The sequence below is a fragment of the Anser anser genome, assembly GCF_964211835.1.
Source record: "Anser anser genome assembly, chromosome: 26".
In the NCBI taxonomy this organism is placed as follows: domain Eukaryota; kingdom Metazoa; phylum Chordata; class Aves; order Anseriformes; family Anatidae; genus Anser; species Anser anser.
In genome coordinates, this window is record NC_139747.1 from 4,304,121 (window position 1) to 4,325,807 (window position 21,687).

The following is a 21,687-nucleotide window of genomic DNA, read 5'->3' on the forward strand; positions in this document are numbered from 1 at the left end:
AAGACCAAGCAAAATCAATTGCAATTGTTTAGGAACCAAGCACATTAAATGGTGGTGAAAAGATATTTGCTGGACTCTGACAAAATGGCTTTTTTAAATCCCAACAATGAGAAGGGATAGACTGACAAATACCCTTAGGAACTGGTTCAGAAATGTGCATGCTATCCTACCTGCAGTGGTAATGCAAGGACTCATCTGTATCTGCTGCAGCTGAAATACAAGTGGATCTTGACAATATTTAAACAAAAAAGTGCCAATCCCTCCCCCAAAAAATTGTATGAGAGATTGACTGGCTCGGGACATCAATTTAATTCTCTGCTATACCAGATTAAACACAGAATTACTCAATTAACTTCAGATTAATTATGCCTCTCAGGTAAACATGCTACCTGTCACCTGGGCTAGCACAAGGCACTGAGTCACAGGGTATCAGATCGAACCCCCCTCACCCTGACAAGAGGACCTCTCGTCGCCGATCAAACCCTTTATCTGCATTTTTAACCAACTCCCTCCACTGACAGGGTGCGCATGAAGTGGGGTCACACATGTTCTAAGAAAAATTCCCCTCGGGTATTTCGTTATCTATTTTGTGTTCCCAGGGGTTTCTGCTGCACGTACAGAAAACACTGGCTATGCCCTCAAGTTTGTAAAGCAAACAGATACAAACTTGCTGCTGCACTGATTTATTTTTTTTTAAATAAGAGCTGCTGGTTCTTAATGGGTTCTCAAGTAATGTGTCTTGGTTTAATTATTTATGACGATGCTTGATGGTCTCATTACTAGGTCATACATGACCTCTGGGTAGTGTCTTCATCCTTCCAGATTAATAAGTTATTGTGACACAAATAACTTTGGCAATTACTTCTTCTTTAGTGCCAGAGAGAGATGTATTTTTTGCTCAGGAAAAAGGTCGATTTTAACAAACACAAATGTCCTTTAAAAAACAGACAGTACCTCCACACTCAAGAGGCCAATTATTCATTCTTTATGCATTTTTTTTTAATCCCAGCTCCTGCTTTCTAAGACTTGGGCAAGTTGTGAGGGTTATCTTGAGCCACGTCCTTTAGATAATCTGCACAAAAAGCCTAAGGAGTCCTTTAACTCTTTGTCAAACTGTTGTAAACTCTGTGCAGTGTCAGGAAGCACCCAATTTTAAGGTGCTGACTTTTAGTCAGACTTAAAAAATTAGTATCTTCCATTATTTATCTTCAGAACTCCTTCATAAGATAGAATTACCCACTCTTTAAGGACAGCTAGATTACAGAATATCTGGAGTGACAAACTGGAAATGACAAACTACTGCAGGAAAAGAAAAAACAACCACTCAAAACACAAGTTAAGAAAAGTCAAAATGTAGATCCAACTCTGCATTAATGCAGACCAAACTCTGCATTATTTCAGTGCAGAAACACTAAACAATATCACATACATATGTAAGTATTTAGTTCCTATGGTAGTCATCTAAATAATGCAAGGTGGGTTTCTATTGCAGCTGAAAGGAGACAGTAGAGTGGAGGATTCCAAAATTATCTCCTGAAACAAACATTTTTTTATTTTTTTTCCTGGTGGTAAGACTATGTTTTGAATTGAGATTTTTCACTCGACAATTTTCAGCCAACACAACTGCTGCCCCTCGGCAAAGGAAAGGACACTCCTGGCCGTGTCCTCTGAAGAGCAGAGATGTCTCCCTGGGGTGCTGCATTATTTAGGCATGGGGCATATTCATCAGAGGGCTGACAAAGAGGGATATTCTCTGTGAATTATTTTCACAGATTACTTTCAGCATCTGATCATCCCCTTTTGTGTCTTTGATTTTCCCTCTCAGAAGCAAACCGCAATTGGCAGGTTTCATGTTCAACAGTGATGAGTTCCTTCATCCTTTGAGCCTGACTGTGCAGGGCTGTCTCATCTGTCCCCTGCAGGACTGAATTTCAGGGCAATCCTTTTCAGGCAGGGCAAACTCTTCATGCATCAAGCAACAATGCTCAAGATCATTCTAAGAAAAGCATTCACGGAAAGGAAACGGAGCTGCATTCCCGGGCAGCTGGCAAAACTTCTCATCTACTCAAAGGACAGAGGTCAAGGGAAAAAAAATTAATCTTTAAAAACACGTCTTTATTCTGACTTTTCCCATCTCTGCCCAAGAGCTCTAAGGCAGGAAGGAGGTGGTTATTTAGCTGGAGTGCTTGTGGCCTCACCTCCCCCAGGCAGCTCACTCATCGCTTTCTTTTTGTGCTAGTTCCGATTCCTGTGGTTGTTTGTCAATCTATAGAAGCCCATCATTTGGAGTTAAATTCTCACCTAGCATGAGAACGATTCAAGATTACACTCAGCAAGAAATGCCTTCAGGGGAAAAAAAAGCATGAATCCGCTAGAAGAAAGGCGATCCATAACTGTTTGAGTCAACATTCAATTATGATTATGAATGCCCTAAAATGCTGACCACCCACACTGATCTGGGAAAGAAACAACAATAACAATAAAAAAACATCAAACCACAACCACCGCCAAACAAACCAGCATGGGAAAACCCACCGAAAACATTCAGCAGAGTGGGATGAGCCTAGAAATTTGGTTTCTATTTCTGTCCGCATTTTGACAAGTTCCCTCCCCTACCTGTTCTCACCTTTCTTCCTACTGGAGCAAGGCTTTTCTCAACCAGTTATGATGATTTACGCTGTGCCAGCAGCTAAGCACATGACGCACAAATTGCATGCAGAGAATCCTCAAGGGATGTTCCCTATTGAAAAGAAACTGGCACGAGACACCTATGGACACCCTGTTGAGGCTGGTTTATCAATAACAGCCTTTGAATTTTAGGCAAAGCACACGCAGAATTATGCCGGGAAGCGTTTAACACAGCTCTTCTCACCAGTGCTTGCTCGGTAACAGCATGTTCCTTGGGGAGCTGAGCACAGAACCACGCAGGAATCCCCACAAGCTCTTCCATGGTGAGCAGCATCTAGCAAGTTAATAAGGTTTTCTCACATTTATAAACATAGGCACTTACCAATTGTGAACTACTTCTGAAAAGGCTGCCTTGGTCTATTATTTAAACGTGGATTACTGATGCTGCAAAAACAGCAACACGTCAGGAGATATATTTTGTTAATGTGTTTATTTACCTGAGAGACTGGAAGTGCCCCCTCAAGACCATGTCAGGTCTTAAAAGTTTTTATTAAAATCAAACATAAAACCTTGTCGTTATACTCATCATCCAGTCAAGCACTTAAATGGCTCCTGGGGGGGCTGCTCTAGCCTGTCCTACACTTCATACCATAAATTCAGCAGAAATGGTCCAGAGACTTGCTTTTTTCTCCACTTTTAATTAACAGGGGGTGGGTGAGTGGGTGAGTGTTGCACTCGGTTTACACAGCTGCCCAAAATACATGCCAACATAGCAGCTAAAATAAACCAGTTGTCAAAACTAGTTATTGTCTTGAAGAAAACAAAACCAAGAGTGAGATTTTAGAAGAAAAACGAAAAAGAACAAGAAACAGCAAAGCTCTTTTCCTCCCCTTTCCAAACTAATTTAAAAAGCTGAACTCAAGCACAAGACCCTGGTGTTGGAGTCCCTCCTCTCCCTGATTTTCACAAGGCAGATGTGATGACAGGGGTGGGTGGCACAGCACCAGTCATTTCCAGGGTTTCCTTGCTCCAAGCATCCCACTGAACAGTTAAAAAAATCAGCACACATCTTGGATGAGGACTCGGGAGCAAAGGTAAGTTCAACTGGGGAATAACTATTAGATGAGACAGGAAAACCCCTGGTTTGGAGGTCTGGAGAACTGGAACACCCTCTGTGATGTTCTCCATATTATCTCTAAATCACAAGTGTTTTTGCAAAATTTGCTTCAGCTCTTTAATTTTCCAACAGTAATGATGAAAAATTCCTTTCAGACTTTCAACTTCACAATCTCAGATCAATCCCTCAAAACTCCAAGGCTATGAGTTGCATCCCTTCAGATAGGTTTCCAGTAAAATGTAGTTTCCTGAAGGATTAACAACACGTAGAGCTCATCTAACAGCGATGTCACCTAATACATACCAGAGAGAGAGATGTGAAGAAAATGGATATCTGGGTTCCAACTCCATCAAAGATTAGTAGGGCTTGCCAAACTGAGTCCCTGCTCGTTTCTGTCTTAGCTATATCAAAAAGGGATATATGCATTTGAAATGTGCTTTTCATTTGAAAAGATACTGTAAAAACGTACCTGAGTTCGTCTTGTTACTGCCACTGACATAAAACTTGTCAAAAGGGCCATCCTCCACAGGCAACTTGGGGACATCTCTCAGGAGCACGTTACAGTAATCAGATCACGCTGTGATTTACTTGACACGCAGTCTGCCTCCCTGTAGGTTTTCAACTTGTAATAATGGCCCACTTGTGTTCAGAAAAATCAGATGTTTGTCAAAAGATTCTGCATATTGCTTTCATTTACACCTCGATTCAGCAAAGCATTTCAAATACGCTTACCTTTAACATATGGCTAAACCCCACTGAAGCCCTTCATACACACTTAAGTGCTTTACTGAAGAGGACTGGCAGCAAGCACATTTGCAAAGCAGAAATACAGGTTGTATATTAAATGGGTCTAACTTTCTACAACACCGCAGAATTATTCAGTCCGCTGTTGTAAGCACAGCCAACCCCTTATTGCACCACTACGTAGAGGAAATCTGACTTCCAAAACAAAACAAAGCCCACACCAACCAAACTATTTTCTTGAGCTCTGGGGGAAGCCTCTGCTTGTTAGTAAAATACAAGAGACAACACACGGCCAAGGGACATTTTCCTTCCCATCCTGCCCAACTGCTGGTGTAAGTTTTCTCAGGGCACGGCTGACAGCCCCCCCAAGAAAAACAGAGCAGGGAGACACTCGAGCCACATCAGCCACAAACTAATTCCTGCCAGAACTCAAAGCAACGGAGTCGTGTCAGCACAACACTGTGTCTAGATTAATTAGCTTTGCTGAGAGGCTGAGCTAATTAGCCCGTGCGCTGCCCTACTACCCACTATATTGCTTTTAGACAAATCAGCCTGCTCTAACCTGCTTTCCACGACACGGATACAACCTAGAAGACATATCCCCTAGCAGAGTTTGAAGCTAACATGGTAAGAAAATTGTATGAGGGGCTTCACGGAGTGACCTTTTCCGTGCTAACAGGACAATGATTACTACATCCCCATCAGTAGGGACAAACAGGAACAAAATGTCCTTGCCATAACAAACGCAGCGGATAATAACAGCATTGATTCCAGCAGGAAATATTAATTCAGGACATTCAGATTTCAGCCATTTTTAGCACACCCTCCTCTCTCACCCTCACCTCTGCTATCTCCCCGACTGTTCGTGCTGCTTAGCCCGGGTGTTCTTTGCAAGTCTCGCCGCTGCTTTGCAGGACAGATGAAAGGTTCATTTACATGCCTGTAGCAGCTGTAGTGGAATTAATATTGGTCTCATTATCTTAGCTTAGGATGTACAAGCCACTGGTTTTGCAATGCATACTGATGCAATAAAGAGGGGAAGAAGGAAAAGAAGGCTGGCTATTTTCATTACAAATGATTCTGTAAGATACAGCGAAGAGTTGAGGAAATCCTAGAAAGGAGAGAGTTAATCTGGAGTAAAACCCCAAAAGCTAACAGCACCTAATACAACTAATTCAAAAAAAAGTTGTTGAAGTATGCAGTCTATGCCACGGTATTTTTAATTAAAGGTAGAAGAAAAGTGAAATCATTTCATCCCTCGTAAAGGTATGGCCCAGTTTTGAAATACCCGTTTCCATCCATCTACAACACGGGCATTACCAATGCCAAGATTTAAAAATTCAGGAGACTATTAAAGAAGAGATTTTTCAAGAAGAGATTTATCAGTTGCCACTGTTTAATGAGTCTGTAGGGTTCACTTAGGTCAGCTTCTTCCAACTTTTCTCCTAACATTACATACAAAAAAAAAAACTGTCTTGGGAGGGGGAAGTGTCCACGAACATCAAGTAGTGTGGACATTAAGAAAACGAGTGAGTATCACGGCCCTGCTCCATGAGAAGTTGTCAGCGCTCAACTACTGGAGGAGAGGGAAGGGAACAGGGTGTTTTAGTGGACTTCAGTATCAACACCATACCTCTGCAATCCTTTGCAAATCATCTGCAGCCAGCACTACGCGCAGCAACATGTCCTCCGACGCAGCCCCCTGCGACTGGGGAGGAAACAGCATTTTCCTGCACTTTATGCAGAGGAACATCTCAAGGAAAACATCACAAAGCAAGGCACTTAAGCTAAAATGAACTGAGATTTTCCTCATTCCCTAATTATGATGCTACCTTTGGAGATCATAAATAAGGTCTGATTCACAGCACGTTCAAGTCAATCTCCTCATTGATTTCAGTGGATCTAGAGCAATCCCATCAGTATGCTGTGGAACACCTAACTAAATAGGATTTAAAGCTGACTGCACAATGAAGAAATGTACCAATTGTTTAATGATTGATGAGGGAAAATGTCAGATGAATTATCTGCCAAATGATACTGGGTATCTGTCCATCTGTTACAGAATTTTTCCAGGTAACAACAGAAAGAAATTAATTGCATCGAGTTCATATATAGCAGTAATCTAAATTGGGAAGCTCGGCTCTTTTCATAAGCGAGTCCAGCATCATTATCCAAGTACAAAAACTGAAGTGGTAGTGGAAAGGTGGTCACAAGCCCTAACTTTAGAGTCACCTGGTGCATGCATTAGCAGGCTGGTCGAACACCACAAAGGCGTGATGGGCTCCCGAAGCAGCTCAAAATCCAGTTCTTCTGCAGAGGCTGTGAATTACAGAGAGTGCTTCCTATCTCCCACTGATGGTACCCAAAATGAAGGGAGGCGAGTGCTTTCTCATGTCATCCAGCAGAACACCGGTAGCTGTCCACATCCCCAGAACTGATTCGTGCCTTTCTCAGGTCCTGATTTTTCATGCAACTCCAGCTGCCTCGGCTCCAAACACACCGGTGCGTTAGATCAAAGTGAGCCTGAATTTAATACTATTCAGATTTCACTAACACTGGAACCACATCCCTTATTACTTTTTTCCTCGATATACTTTTTGCCTCCAAGTTAACTGTTCCTTCTCTACCTTGCTTTTAAAAGAAAAAGCATGTCTTTCCCACTATATTCCCACTCTACTTTCTCTAGAAGTTCCACTTACCATGCACATCTTCCATCAAAAACCTTTCACTCTCTCATCTATTGGGATTTCTCACAATGAGAAAAGATGACTACAAATTAAGCAGTGCAGCCTGAAGACAATAAAGTTCATGAGATTTGGAATGCCTCCCACCATGCCCCCGACGACACTCTGTCAAATCAGCAGAACATTTTTTTGAACAGTGACTGGGTTAAAGCTAAACCATCCTGAGCACAACCCCGCCCTGATTTACTCTTGACTTTAGTTACGACATTTTACCTCAGACATTTCATATGTGCAGAGAAAGCCTCATCTCTGTGCAACACTAGGATTTTGAGATGTTTAGATTCAGGGGGATTTCTCCAGTTTGTCTCCAGCCAAATATTCTTGGTGCATTTCATAGCCAACGACATTTCTACAAAAGAAACCAAAGTAGTAACTCGACCTATCATAACCTACTACAGTTGCTACTCATTTTTAATTTATCCTTCTCCTTTGACTCCAGAAGACAATCCTTTACAGACAATGAATCATTCATGAGATACAGAAAGGAGAGGTTGAAAGCAACACAGTGAAGAATGATTAGGCAAAACCAGGACTGATGATGTCACTGGGCAAGTTCACTCCTGCTGGGTAAGGGACGTCCAAATCACTCAGAGAAAATTTCAGACAGCAGATTTTAAGCTTATGGCAGAGGGTAAGGGCAGCTTAAGTTAAATTTGTAGGGTACCCATGCTGATAGGAAGTGCTGAGATGGATGCCTTGAAAGACACAAATCATCCTGATCATCTCTCTTCCAATACTGCTATCGTCTCTTTGATGGACCTTCTCTCAGAGGCTTCTAGGAAAGAACCACAACAGATACTCGAATCTGTCCACATCAGGGCAAAGACAATCCTAAATCAGGCAAAGCCAATCCTAGAAGAGGTAAGCAGCTCAAAGCCCTGGCTGCTGTGGAGTACCAGTTCTCTGTGAACTAATCCTAAATTACGTACATAAGGAAAGACCACGGATTTCAAAGGACGAGCCAGAGATAGTAATGCCAAGTAAATCCTAATGGATTTAGGATGGCATTTCTGTACCAGAATGCAGCTTCCATAGCAGTTAGTGACATACATGTTTTTCCACAGCAAATTCTGTGTCTGTATGCTGAGTTTCTGTCAGTGGTTAGCAGATCTAGCAGTGAGCTTAAAATGCTGCTTAGCTGCAAGCAAGCTGCTCACACGCTTAATGCTGGGAACGCCTTGGGCTTTGGGTAAGTCTCTTCCAAGCATCCTTCCAAAATACGATGCACCTAAGGAACATCGTCTGTATAATACCTGTTTAATTGGAAAGAGGTCTATTATTTTCAATGAGTTTATTTTGAGCAAGGGGATAATGATTACCAGAAGATACAAACCCATACGTTGAAGATGAACTCATTTCAGAAAAATGGTGATTTGAGAATTTACAGGTGAAGGAGACTGGAAAGATTCCTGCTGACGTTGCTTGCCCTTGGATTAAACCAAGGGCAAGGATGAAGTCTGAAGTACTCAAAGTGAATACTGGAAGTCCCCAAGTTTTTTCCTCTGTTCATAATAACACAGTCCCTGTCTGCCAGCATATCATTATAACACACACACACACACAAATAGTCATATACTAACAATGCTGCTGAAAGGGAAAAAAAAACACACCCCGTAAGACCGAGGACATGTCAGTTACTGTCTGTAGGCACCATCTGCCACCAAGCTCTTTTCATAAATCCATCTGCTGTTAATGTTTTTCTTCCCCGGATCTGTCCGGTCAAGTCAGATGCACTGAGAATCCAAAGGCTGAAAAGGTCAAGGGACAGCTTTTGCTCTCTTTAGGCAAGGTATTTCTCTCTTTCCTCTTTGGAAAGCAAAGATCACCACTGTTAAAAAAATCTGGATCATATGTGGAAGCAACATGGGCCAAACAAGCTGCATAAAATGATAGAAGATTTCTGTGCTATTTATTCATAGTTGAAATTCAGTATCTGCAGCGAGCTAGACCATACTGCTGGTGCTGTTGCACTGGGAAGGGTTTGGGTTGGATTTTTTTGTTGTTTTCTCTCTTTGGAGATGAAAATGATGGGGAAAGATATCAGGTGAGGAGAGAGAGAAGGGCAAGGAAGGAGGTGAGGGAGAAAAAATATATACTGCCTGGTCCTGCCATACCGAACCCGAGAGATGCAGCACCACTGACGAAATACTGCTTTTGTCAACTCAGTTCACATCATCTGAGGAACTCGTGTAGCAATGCCAACAGAGAAAGTTTTGCTGGCATATGCTGCACGCTGCATGGAGAACCTGCCAACACAGTTTTACAGGAATAATTACAAAAACATCTATGTCTTTGTTATCCTTTAGCTCCTGAATCTCAGAGCTCACACATTTTACCCCTGCAGCTTTCCCTATTACCTCCAGACACAACCGAGGAACACAGAAAGTGAACTATGACAAGTTCAAGGAAGTTTAGTTTTCTCATCTGATTACTGAATCCTTACTCCTATGCAAATAAGATTTAGCAGCAAGGCATGGGAAGTCTATAGCAGTAAAATAACCTCAACCACCCCCCAGTCTCCAGTAGCAATTCACCATCTTCACAGCCGTTTTCGGACGAGTAACTTGAGGTATATGGCAGCTAGATGCCCTTCCAACACTCTTGTCCCCACGGTGAGGCAGTGGCACACGGAAGAGCAGTCCCCTCATACCACAATGATGACCAGTGAATAATTAAGAGCCTGAACGTGGAGGGACAGTGCAGCATCCCACAGGGGCAGGAAGAGCAGAGTGCCCACTGTACAGCTCCTGCTTGCAGCACTTCAGTCCCACTGGCACAGCGCAGAATCCCCGAGGAAGTGTACGAGTCCTGCAGTGTTTGAAGCTGCCAGCCACGAGCTACTTCAGCAAAGTGGACTGTGGAAGTTTGCTGTTTGCACATGTAAAAGGTGGTTCTAAAAAACTTGAGTTCCATAAGAGATAGTAATTTCCAATTAAGGTAGCACGGCCTGATTTCAGTTACAAGATTAACTTAGTTATGAACAATTATTTATGTTGAAATAAATTCTGGCATTTCATTTAGCAACGTATAGCCCTTAAAACCTAACAAGGTACGACGATTTGTACATTTTAAATAGTGTTTTTCGGAAGTGATACGAATGTACATCTCAGCAGCTGCCAGCTCTGGGTGCAGTGCTACGTGTAAGAGTAGAGAAGCGGTGTACTGCATGTGAGCTCTGCTACGTTTTCATAGCAGTGCATGTGGAATAGACTAGTACAGCCCTCTTGTTTATGAACTAATCCTGTTGCTAGTAATAGGATTAGCATCAAGAACAGATGCAGAGTAATTCATGGTGCATTTCTTCCAGATACAAAACTCTGCAGAACACATACTCTAACAGTAACAGGAAAGATAAATTCATGCCTGGAGTTATCTTGAAGGACAATGAAAACAGGCATCCTTCCTGTGTGCACTTAGTCTTAGCACATTTACACAAGACAGAACACCAGGATGGGGGCAAGGTGGATGCAGTCATTGTTATGTTACAATGACAGGTGGTGGAAGACTAAAATGTGCCACAGAAAATGCTTCTTTCTTAAAAGAAGTACTTTGTTAAGGTATTTTTGGATACTTTTGCTATTGACTATCTTCAGGCTGCTTAAAAACACATTTTGAAATGGCATTTCTATTAAAGAATGTGCACCTATAATACCTGTATGTAAATCTCACTTGCAGTCTGCTCTCTGAAATTTCTCCTGTCCTGTGCTTTGAGAAATTGTTGACCAGTAGGCTTGTGTCATGTATTTTGTGATTACACTTAAAAAACAGAAATCACAGTTTTCAAAGATTTCAATTTTTACGTAGTATACAGTCATGTAACACATGAACACTTCTCAGATTTCACCTTAAAAGCTTGAATTTCTCATGTCCCTTCTTTTCTACATATCAAAAATCCATGAGCCCAATTGTCTGTTCAACGGGTTTTGAATTGCTTCGCTTGCTACAACAGATTGATAGACCTCCATTAGTGGAGAAAATCTAGTTCACAAATTCATTCCTAAGTGTAGAGGCATGCTGTAATTACCTTTACGTGCAGTGAGTAAAGCCCAGCAGTGCCAGGCTTATGTTTTCTATAAGAACTATAAAATCCTACGGACCAAGACATTGGTATGGTGGTGTGAGGGGCTGACATGAAATTAAAAATAAACAAATAGAAATAATAATTCATCCCTTTCTCATTTGCCTCCTAAGTTTTACCAATGCATCCCAAAGCTTTTGTCTGAGATCATGCAAACAACAATTAGCATTTTTTTGGTTTTAACTGCAAAACAACTTTGTCATGGAATCACTGCTCCCACTGTGGCTCCAAGGAGAACACCACTGAACAGAGGTTTGGTTTAATAATGATTACAATTTTAAGAAAAATGATTACAAATGTAAGGAAAATAAAAGTTGATTTTAATATGTCATTTGCGTACTAACAAAACCAATAAAAGAAGGGAGCATAGAGCTGGAAAAGGTATTGCTTTTGGATGAGCCACATTCTAATATAAAACATCCCTTCAGTTTTGTTATAAACCAGGTACAGCGTACAGAAAGAGGCAATCATTTTGATTCTTTAATTTAATCTCCGATTTCACACCACAATGCCTAAGGAGTGTGATCCAGCCACGCACACTGTCAATAAATAGAAATTGAGGTCAAGTTATCTCTTAGGGAATTTGGGTTCGGATACAAACCCTGTAGATTGGAACCACAATCTCATGTTATTATTCACATTTTTGCTACAGAAGTAATAAATAATATTTGGTATTTCCAGCATGCTCCTCACTGAACAAGGCCTGTGATACATTAAGTGAATTTTAATTAATTAAGCCTTCCGTGGGCAGAGAATTACAAATATTTTATGACTTAAATCAGATTGACCATTGATAATTACATTAAAGAACCTCAAAGAGGACCTATCTGAAATTCAAGTCCGTGGGGGTAAAGACTGCACATATGGTAGTAAAGGACAAAGCTTTGAATAACAAGAAATTTAAATGATTTAAATGTAGCAGATAGAGAGAGGAGAAATAATACATTATCCTTACTTACAGATGAAGAACTGATATGCAGAGACAGAAGGCAAGATTGTAGGGGGAAAAAATTATGCAAGGAGCACAAATTTCTAACTTAGCGTTTCAAGTTTCTGACTTAGAGTTTAAGAATGTGATAAGTAAGATTCTCAAAAGTGCTGCGCAAACACGAAATGCAATAAATGCTAAGCACTTACCAATTCTGAAAAATCAGACCATGTATTTCAGGCTTTCTGTGCAAGTTTCTATTTTTCCATCCGCTCCAGCCAAGTGCCATGTCAGAAGCCAGGCAGGCTGCCTATCACAAAGTTTTCCTGAGTGACAGATAATGACTTCTCGACATCACCTTCCATTATAGACTGCCTTCAAAGACGAATGCCTCGTAGTTTCGGGCCTTTCAGTAGTCTGAAACTATTCACAGGTAGCATCTGCGAATAAGGGATGACCCACTTCAAATTTACTTACCACACAAAATGAAGAATAGCACAATACTCAATAGAGTTGTCATTTATAAAAATATTGGTGAGACCTGGTCATTCAGCTCCCTTTTATTTTTATATTATGTATTCTTAACATATATTCCTTTTTTAAATTCTAAGCGTTTTGTTTAAAAGCACAAGCTTTGTGAGAAGTTGGCCTCTCAAGCATTGAGATTCTTTGATTCAAAGATATATTTTATTCTCTGGAGGGATGCCACATGTGTTCATTTTTCAGTTATTAATTTTTGCTAACAGTTCAATCTCTGCAAGATCAAAGATAGTTTTTCTATTTAGGTCAGTCATATTTTTCCCAAAATGAACCAAATGAAAGTTTATGCATAGTGCTATTAAAATTAAAAAAAAGTCTTTCAAGACATTTGCATGCTCTGTACAAAAAAAATGAGTAGAAAGAAGTGTATTATAGAATTTGTACATTTGTTCCAGTAAGACCCATCCAAATAAGGAACAACCCCAAACCAAAAGGTTCACAGACCTTATCTTGAATTTCTTATGCTCTGCTTATACAATTTAGTGTCGGCCTAGACTTGTCTTCTTATTGAGGAGGAAATACTGTGATGATCCTTCCCTAAGCTCCCCTTCTCACCTCTACTCATCATGCTTTCCAGATCTTCTCCCCAAGAAGTCTCTAGAAGAATTCCACAGAACGATGAAACGATGAATCGTTTGCCTCCCTGTCTCCATACGTACAACAACGGTAATTCTAATAGTAGCAACAGCATCCCAAAAGTGTGAAAGATTTCAAAGATTTCAACTGCAGGATTGCCCCCAGAGGTGTCCTGACTTCACATCAAACCCAGCAAAATCAGCCCTCCAGAACTGGTTTGCCTGCAAATACAGGGACTTGGTTATTTATTTATTTGTTTTCCCATTTTATACCCAGCCCTTGTCAACATGCAGTTACCTCAACCTTTAACGACACTTTTTCTCTATTTTTTCAGCAGCAGTAAATGCCCTAATTATTCACATAAAAGTTATGCTGGGTAGTCTTTCTGATGTTGTAATGCTGTCAATTTATTAGGTTGTAAACTTAAAGGGAGCTCAATATTACAGACTTTTTAAGGTAAAAAATGAGCATGTGTTATTCCAGTAATTTTAAACTCTGCAGACACACTACAGAAACAAAAAAAAAAGAAAAAAAAAATAGAAATGGTATTTAATCCTGTACTTCATAAGAGATAAGCACAGAATAGTGTCTCATCTTTGGGGTGCAGTGCTACCTAAAATTTTCTAGGCACGCTTTTTATCTGGCAATGTAAACCTTAAAAAGAGCAGCAGAAGTGAGAGTTGGCATAGCACAGAAAGCAATTTAGTAGATTATCATAGCGCTAAATTGTACCTCCAGAAAAGCATATGTGGACGTTCCAAAAATAATCTGACAGTTTATCAAAAGTGGCAGGCACTGCCCTGGGTCATCAGCATAATGGCTAGGAAGATATAAACCATACATCACTGATAGAAGTGGATGGTCAAATTGGAAAGCAAAGGGGAAGGGAAGAGATGGGGGGGAGGAAGAGAAAAAAGAGGGACAGTACTAATTAGCATGCCGAGCTGACGATGACCGGGCTGGTGTGGGCACAGAATACTAATGCAGCCAGTATACAAGGGGGATCAATACAAGTGTCGTTCCCCTTAAAGCCTTACTAAGGAGCAAGACTGCTGTCCACACGCCTATTACCAAATATTTCCTTATAGCATATGAAAGCATATGCAAGATGAGGGGGCTTTTTCTTCCCCTACTATTTATTCTCCCGCTCTCCAACCATCTACTCTCTTCTGAATCTTTTTCTTTGCTGAGCAGAACCAGATTTTTTTTTTCCCCCTGCTTTGCATCGCTTCAATTAAACACAATTCTCCCTATTGTCATTGCAGGAGAAAAACGGTAATGTGAGTTAACAATGTTAGAAAAGGAAGGGGTTTTGATTGTTTGTTTGTTTTTAATAAACATCAACAGCCAAGTGATTATGCTTAGTGAACAGCACTACAGCAATGCTCTTAGGAGTGGAAAAGACTCCAGACATAATGAAAATATTTAATCTCCAAACCCAGATGATAACATCACAGTCATTACTTACACTAAGCTCGAGATAAGGCAAAGTGCTCTAAATATCACAGGTTCACGTTCCAGCAGAGTTCAGAAGTTTTTTTTCCCCTCTTTTTTTGGTAGAAAAGGGTTCTGGGAAGTACCAGGAAAATCTGTGCCTGGCCTGTTATGAAAATCCAGAGCCAGCAACAGGCATTATGCAGGCTGTGTTTATTATACATATGTATATATATAAAGCAGAAGCAGCAATTGACTCGCCCAAGGCTACAAACTGTAGAAAAGCCAGAAACTGCTGCCAGTTTTCCTGCATCTTTTTCCATTGCCACATGGCCCCTCTCCTTACAAAGCCAACTGGAGTTATTAAAGAAAAGAGGAAGGGAGGACTCCGGCCTTTCAAAAGACTTGCAAGATGAATTATGTTATATAGAAGGAACTCTTCCCGGCTGCTTGCTGAATTGGGTTGGTTTCCCATAAGGAGACACCTATGCATTTCAGGCATCCTCAAGAACTTCAGCATGAGCCTATTTGTGTTTACATTTTTGAACAGCAAAGGCCAATTCCTTTCAGCAGCAAGAGATGCTAACATCAGTTCAGGCACTCCTTCCCACGGCTGGCGAGTCAGGGTGCGCTGCAGAAGCTGAAACATGGAGCAGCTGACTTGTTTGCTCAAACGCTGCGCAACCTGTGGCACCAGCAGGAACAGAACTCAGCAAACACGGCCAACACCAGAGCTGGGAGAAGCTCCCAGCTGGTACCAGCGAGGCAGTGGAAAGAGATCAGGGATGCTGCGTGACATTTTCAAAAAGAACCTGACTCACGTTGAAGCTGGAGCCCCAACAGATTTTGGAGTGAGTGGGGCTCCTGAAAAGTTGAACATACACACTGAACTCCAGCAGTGATGACTTTTAAACAGCTGACTATTGCTATCGTGTTTCAACAACATGCTCTGATGCTATGCAAAGCAAAACCTGCCATAGATGTTCTCAGTGTATCTTGGAAACAACCACAGGGACAGACTGGTGGAAGGTGCACTCACACAGAACACACCTGCATGTAGATTTAATCAGCAGAGACTTCAATTTGCAGCTGAATCCCAGTCACAGCTTCTTTCCTACCAGCTTGCCTGCTGTACAGTAGTACCCAGCTCAACCAGGGCGATAACATCTCATCCAGTTCCAGGTGTGCAAAGAGCCACGCCAGTCAGATCCTCTTCGCTTCATTCTCACTAAGAGTCAAAAGCCCTATGGGAGAAAAAAGAAATGGTGAAGTTGGGACCTTGCAGAAGCCAGAGCAGCTCCAGCTCCTGGCTCACCCGCAGGTTTCTGTGGCTTTAAGATGTTTGGCACCCAGACAGAGCTCAGCCTGCCGAGCCAAATCTCACACAAGCTCCTTTTATTTAGTTTGCTACTCACTGAGGGGGGAAGGAGAGCAACTGTGGCAGAAACAACGTGTGACATGAACACAAAACAAATGCCTGAATTTCAACTAAATTCCCCAAATTCACAGAACTTTACTGCAGAATATAGGACGAGGGAAAAACAAAGGACAAGAAGGGTTTGTGTCCTTTGCAGTTGGGATAAAAGGAACTAATAGATCAGCTCCAGTGTTTGGAGCAGCAATTTTTGTTGTGAATCCAGTCCAGAGTTCGCTTCCATAAATATGTATCCAGAGTAAAGCTATTGATGGGGCAATTGTGAGTGTCAGACCAGAAACAGACCCAAAAAACCAAACAGGCGAGTCTGCATTAGCAAACAGCACATACACTGAAAAACACGAACAAATGATGTGAACCATTACCCACCAAAAAGGGCTAAAGATTATCTCATCCTGAAAGCGTCACTAGCATTTACATGCCTAATATGTATGAAAACTCCAACCAGCTGACTACAAATTGCTTTGGTACACACTAGCATTTTACTATTACTAAAAAATTTTGCAAATATTTTGCAGTATCAGATTGTTTCAGGCTCTCAGCAGTTCAAAAAGCAAAACTGGGCAGAGTTCACCAAAGCAATGTCTCACAATGTTGTGCCACAACTGATGAGAAACTCCCTTTTCAGGTTTGGATGTGTAACATACCCCACATCTGCTCTCTTAGCAAGCAGAGGAAGCTTTGATTTGCACAGAGCCACTAACATAAGTGAACATGAAAAGGAAATCTGAGGAGCTTGGGATTTGCAGAGCCAGATGTCCCGAGTTTGGGAAGCTGCCTTAATTGAGACACTTCAATAGATCATTTCCTCAGCAAGGACGATGACGCCAAAGGTCGCTTAACTTCAGAAGATGAATTTTCTGCAGGGTCCTGGAAGAGTTGGGTGGTGCTCAGTCAGGGAAGAGCTATCGCAGCTGCATTTATCGCATCCAACAAACACAAGATTCATCTCAGCTACTAAACGTGCTTGCTGGTATTTCTTATTTTGTGTGCCTAAAAAGGGCAGAGTTATTTCCAACAATCTTAATGATGGCTGTTCTTGTCCACTGCTAATGAGGATTAGATAACACCTGTTACTGTCCTCCTGGGAGAAACGACCTTGCTTTGCAGAAAAAGCCATCCACACAGCAGGTAAGGGCACCCAGTGGCTCGGTGACTGAGTCAGGAACGAAGCTTACGGTAGTTTTCTAATTAATGCATCATATCACGCTGCTACAAAATTTCTTAATAGTTTGAACACCTTAAAAGGAACGAGCCTCTCCTCCTTGTAGCGGTTTTCGTGCTCGGTTCGCGTTAGTTCCTAACCTTTTTCATCTCAGTATCCCTACAGCAAACAAAATCTTGGAGAACAGCTGATGTATGAAGCGTTGCTTCATCTTTGTGCTGTTCTTAATGTGTGCGGTTATTTTTAAACAGCTCCTTTTTCACACTCCTGCCCATTAAGCCCCAGGGTAAACAAGAGCCTGGTGGGACCTGCTTGCAGTCTGGTAAAAATAAAATGTTCTTCGACAGCTCCACATTTCTTGCTGTTATATTTCTTCAAAAGACATGTAACCGTTTTAGTGAGCGCACTGCTAATGAAAGAAGTTTCAGTACTGGCTTCAGCGAGCATTGTGCTCGACTCCTTTATGCAAGGCTCTCGGAAAGTCGCTCCCACTCTTTCTGTCCCATGTACTGCTGGAAACCATTTGTAGTGTGGCCCCTTTCCAGCATGCAAAGTTCTATCTTGTGTTTTTCCTACCACCAGAAAAAAGAAAAAAAAAGTATATGATGACCTTAAAAAATGAAAATATCTTAGAAGATATTAAATCTGGAGTTCTGTTTGCTTTACTTAGTGAAATTTAAAGGACTGCAGTCTCAAGGATTTCTCCTCAACCACAAGAAACCTATTTTAGAAAGCTAAATCTCATATGAAAACATGATGCCTGCAGTCAGTGGTTTAGGAACCCAAACACAGCCTTATGAATAGTTCAGACAGACTTCATAAGTGGCTGTTCAAAACCAATCGCTGTTATGATCAGTTAACCTGATTCTGCTGAAGTCAACGAGAATATTCCGTCTCATTTCATTACAAAGAATCTTGGTAAAAGAAGCGTGTCAGGCATTAGCTTCTAGTGCAAGTTCAAGACCACTTTTAAATCATTTAAACTGTACAGGAAGCACATCAATAAAACGTTAGATGCTGCTGTGGTTTACTCTCCATATACAGACCATTAATTCCCTTTTCCATTCACAAGACTTGAGCCCTAATTTCAAACCCTATGGGCCAGCTGCCCAAGAAAACACAGAAATTTTGATTACGGCTTCCCCAGTATTTCTCTCCTTGACCTTTCTCCCTTTTGACCAGTTGCTACATCCTCTCAGAAGCTACCCTGACACGTTCAAACAAAGCCAGCACGGTGAGAAACAGCATCTCCAGTCATCCTCCACCTACTCACTCATTTAAAATAAAAACAAGGGGAAGAAGAGAAATTTTCCTGAGGTTGGAGCTGCCTCATTTCAAGGGCCTGTAGATCACGCTGGCCTGACCACGCACACGTTCAGTATAAGCTCATGGTATCACATTAATCTTGTATATGACATTATATTTCAGCAGCTTTGCTGGAACTCGGAAACTTTGGTATTTCCGTTTCATATCAGCTTCAGGATTCATGCTGAGCCAATTCAAGGTATGTATCCCTTCACAATCATTTCATAAATGCTGCTGTTTCAAAAATGAATGGCGAAAAGCTGCGCTTCTGGGAGGATGAGTTTGGCAGTTCACACAGATTCCACCTGCTCCATCTTTAAGCTTCGTCCATAGCTTTGAGAGAGAAGACTGAAGGATTAAATTGGGAAGGATTGATTGTGTTTGGAAACAGACTTGGTTAAAGACACTGCTGTTACGGGAATCTGCAGTCCCTACATACACAGCCCTCCATCAAGATTTCAATTCTTGTTATACCGACCATAAAAAAAAATAAGAATGGCTTTATTGGACTAGCAGAAGGTCCACCTCTAGGAACACAGTAAGGCAAAGCCAGAACAACGCATCCCTGTAAGACACTCACAGCTTGCAGCGGTCAGCTCTCAGCACTAATTAGAGCAACAGATTTTAGGCTAAACAACCTTTGACAGATTTTCCTCTTCCTCCCCACCAATACTGTCTGATTGCTTTTTTAACTCATGTAGAAGTTTGGCATCCACAATATCCTATGGCAGAGAAATCCACACTTAAATCACGCAAAGAGGAAAAACAGTTCTGCACTTTCCCCATGCAACTCCCCCTTGAACATCTTTATGTTCTAAGCAAGACCGAACTCGTTTGCTGTTTGATTTCTCCATGTTATTCGTGATTTTACAGGTCTTTGTCATACCCTGTAAGTCATCTCCTTCTCAGACATAGAGTCCTCGTCTGTTTAGCACTACCTGTATAGAAACCATTCCACGACTCCGCTGAACCTGTTGTTTTTTCTCAGACTGAAGTTTACTTACATGGCTGTGACCAAGTCACATCAGCCTCTCCATGCCTCAGTGCGTGTTGTAAAATGAAATTTTTACTTACCTTTCAAGAATATTACAAAAATTCTCACAAGGCAGTGATGCTAAAATGTCCCATCTATCAACCTAAAACAAATTACCTTGCATGCTGCCCAACCTCTGCAAAACAAACACATGAACCACGAAGGATCAGGCAAGCTGGCTGAAGTGAAGCACACTCCTGACCCGTTTGGGTTTGATAAGAGTATTTCATACTGCTATTTTTTTCAATCAAACACAGAAGAATTTAGAACAGAGATGCGACACCGTTTTAATGGCACATCTAGCTTTTCCCTTATCTTTCTCAAGAGCAGATTTTGAGAGGAAAAGCTATCAAGGTGTTCAAAACAGCTGGAGAAAGATATTGACAAAACATCAGAAAAGTGAAAAGTGCTTTTCTTTAATCTCTGAAAATAGCGATCATTACAAACTTGTCATCTTATTACAAAAGCAAATCAATGAAGCTTGTTTTCTTGCTTTTACAGCATAATCTGTGCTGAGGAAGAATTATACTGATTACTTTGCCAATGCTTAGAAATCCTGAGACAGAGCTGGACAGGCTGCTCATTTGAACTCTCTCTGCTGTCCCTCCCTCCCTGTGTCTTCAGGACACGTGGATCTGCGAGTTAAATTCTTTGACACCAGGCTCCCTGGCTGGCAAGCAGAGGATCAAAGAGTAACTTTGGAACAAAAGCATTCTGTTGGGGTTTAATACGAAGCTAATTGGGATCTTTCTAGTGATTTCCATGAAAGGCTGTGTACCTTCAGCCTACAGAAATTAGCTCAGATACGCTCACATCAATGATCTCGATCAGTTGAGTAGAAAAACACCTTAAGAACTAAACCTGAAAATCATTTTGTCGCTGCAGAAATGTCCCTTCATTCTAGATCTGTTTCAGTCAGTACAAACCACAGGCAGCAACCCACCGAATTCACCACCAAAGCTGGTATTTTTGAAAGAGCCTCTACCAATGCACTTAAGTTGAATCAGAAGTTAGAGCTCTGCTCCTGCTTATCAGGATTCTCACTTCTTTTGTTAGAACTCCAGGGAGAAAGCATGCATAAAGATATCTACTGGCTGAATAAAAAGAATAAATAGCGTAATATCATTGCAAGGAAGTGAAAACATTGATTTAAAAGATCAGGTCTTTGCTGAGGCAATATTCCAGCCCCTCACCTTCCCTTCAAACCTCTGAGATTCACAGGGACAACCACGCTCGTCATTTTGACTCCAGGGACAGAGAATCGATTCTCAGAAGAAGCTGTGCAGTTTGGAATATAAGGTGAACTCATTTTCAATTTCTAATTAAAAATAAAAAATATTTAAAAAAATAAACTCTTTGGGTTCTGTAGGTTACATCCTACATGACAGACAGACAGCAAAGATGACAAAACTCTAGCTTCACGTTCAGATGTTGTGACAAAGCACTGCTCGCCTCCTGCAATGTCACCACAACATAATCATTCTTTAGGTACACTGACATCCCTGGGGTTGATATAAATAACACCAGTCAGAAAGTATCGTAATTATTGCTGTATTTTAATGATTTTAATAAGCTAAGAAAATGAAAGATAGGTTAACTATTCATATGCATCTGACAGATTTCATTAAAACCACACAGCATCTCCATGCTGAAAGGTCTCATTTGACACATTTTATCTCCAGGTCAAAACACAGCGCTTAGATCTTTTCCAAATGCAATCATATTGCATTTACAGGCTCTGTTCCTCTCCGTAACAAAGGAAGATTTTAAGAGAGTAGCACATAGGAAAATACTGTTTGACAAATTAGGTTTAAAAACAGTCATTATCCCTAGCATTGCTTAGGTCATTTGTTTCTCCCTCTGCTGATAGCGTTATTAATTACTTGTGATGTGCATTCTCACCACTGTGCTGGGTACTGCAAGCTCTCAGAATACTCCAAAAAGAAATCTTTTGACAATA

General features: G+C 41.1%; 1 protein-coding gene; it reads right to left on the bottom strand.

Annotated features, from left to right (window-relative positions):
- LRRTM4 (leucine rich repeat transmembrane neuronal 4) overlaps positions 1–21,687 on the bottom strand; it is a 328,498-nt gene that overhangs the window by 222,538 nt on the left and 84,273 nt on the right.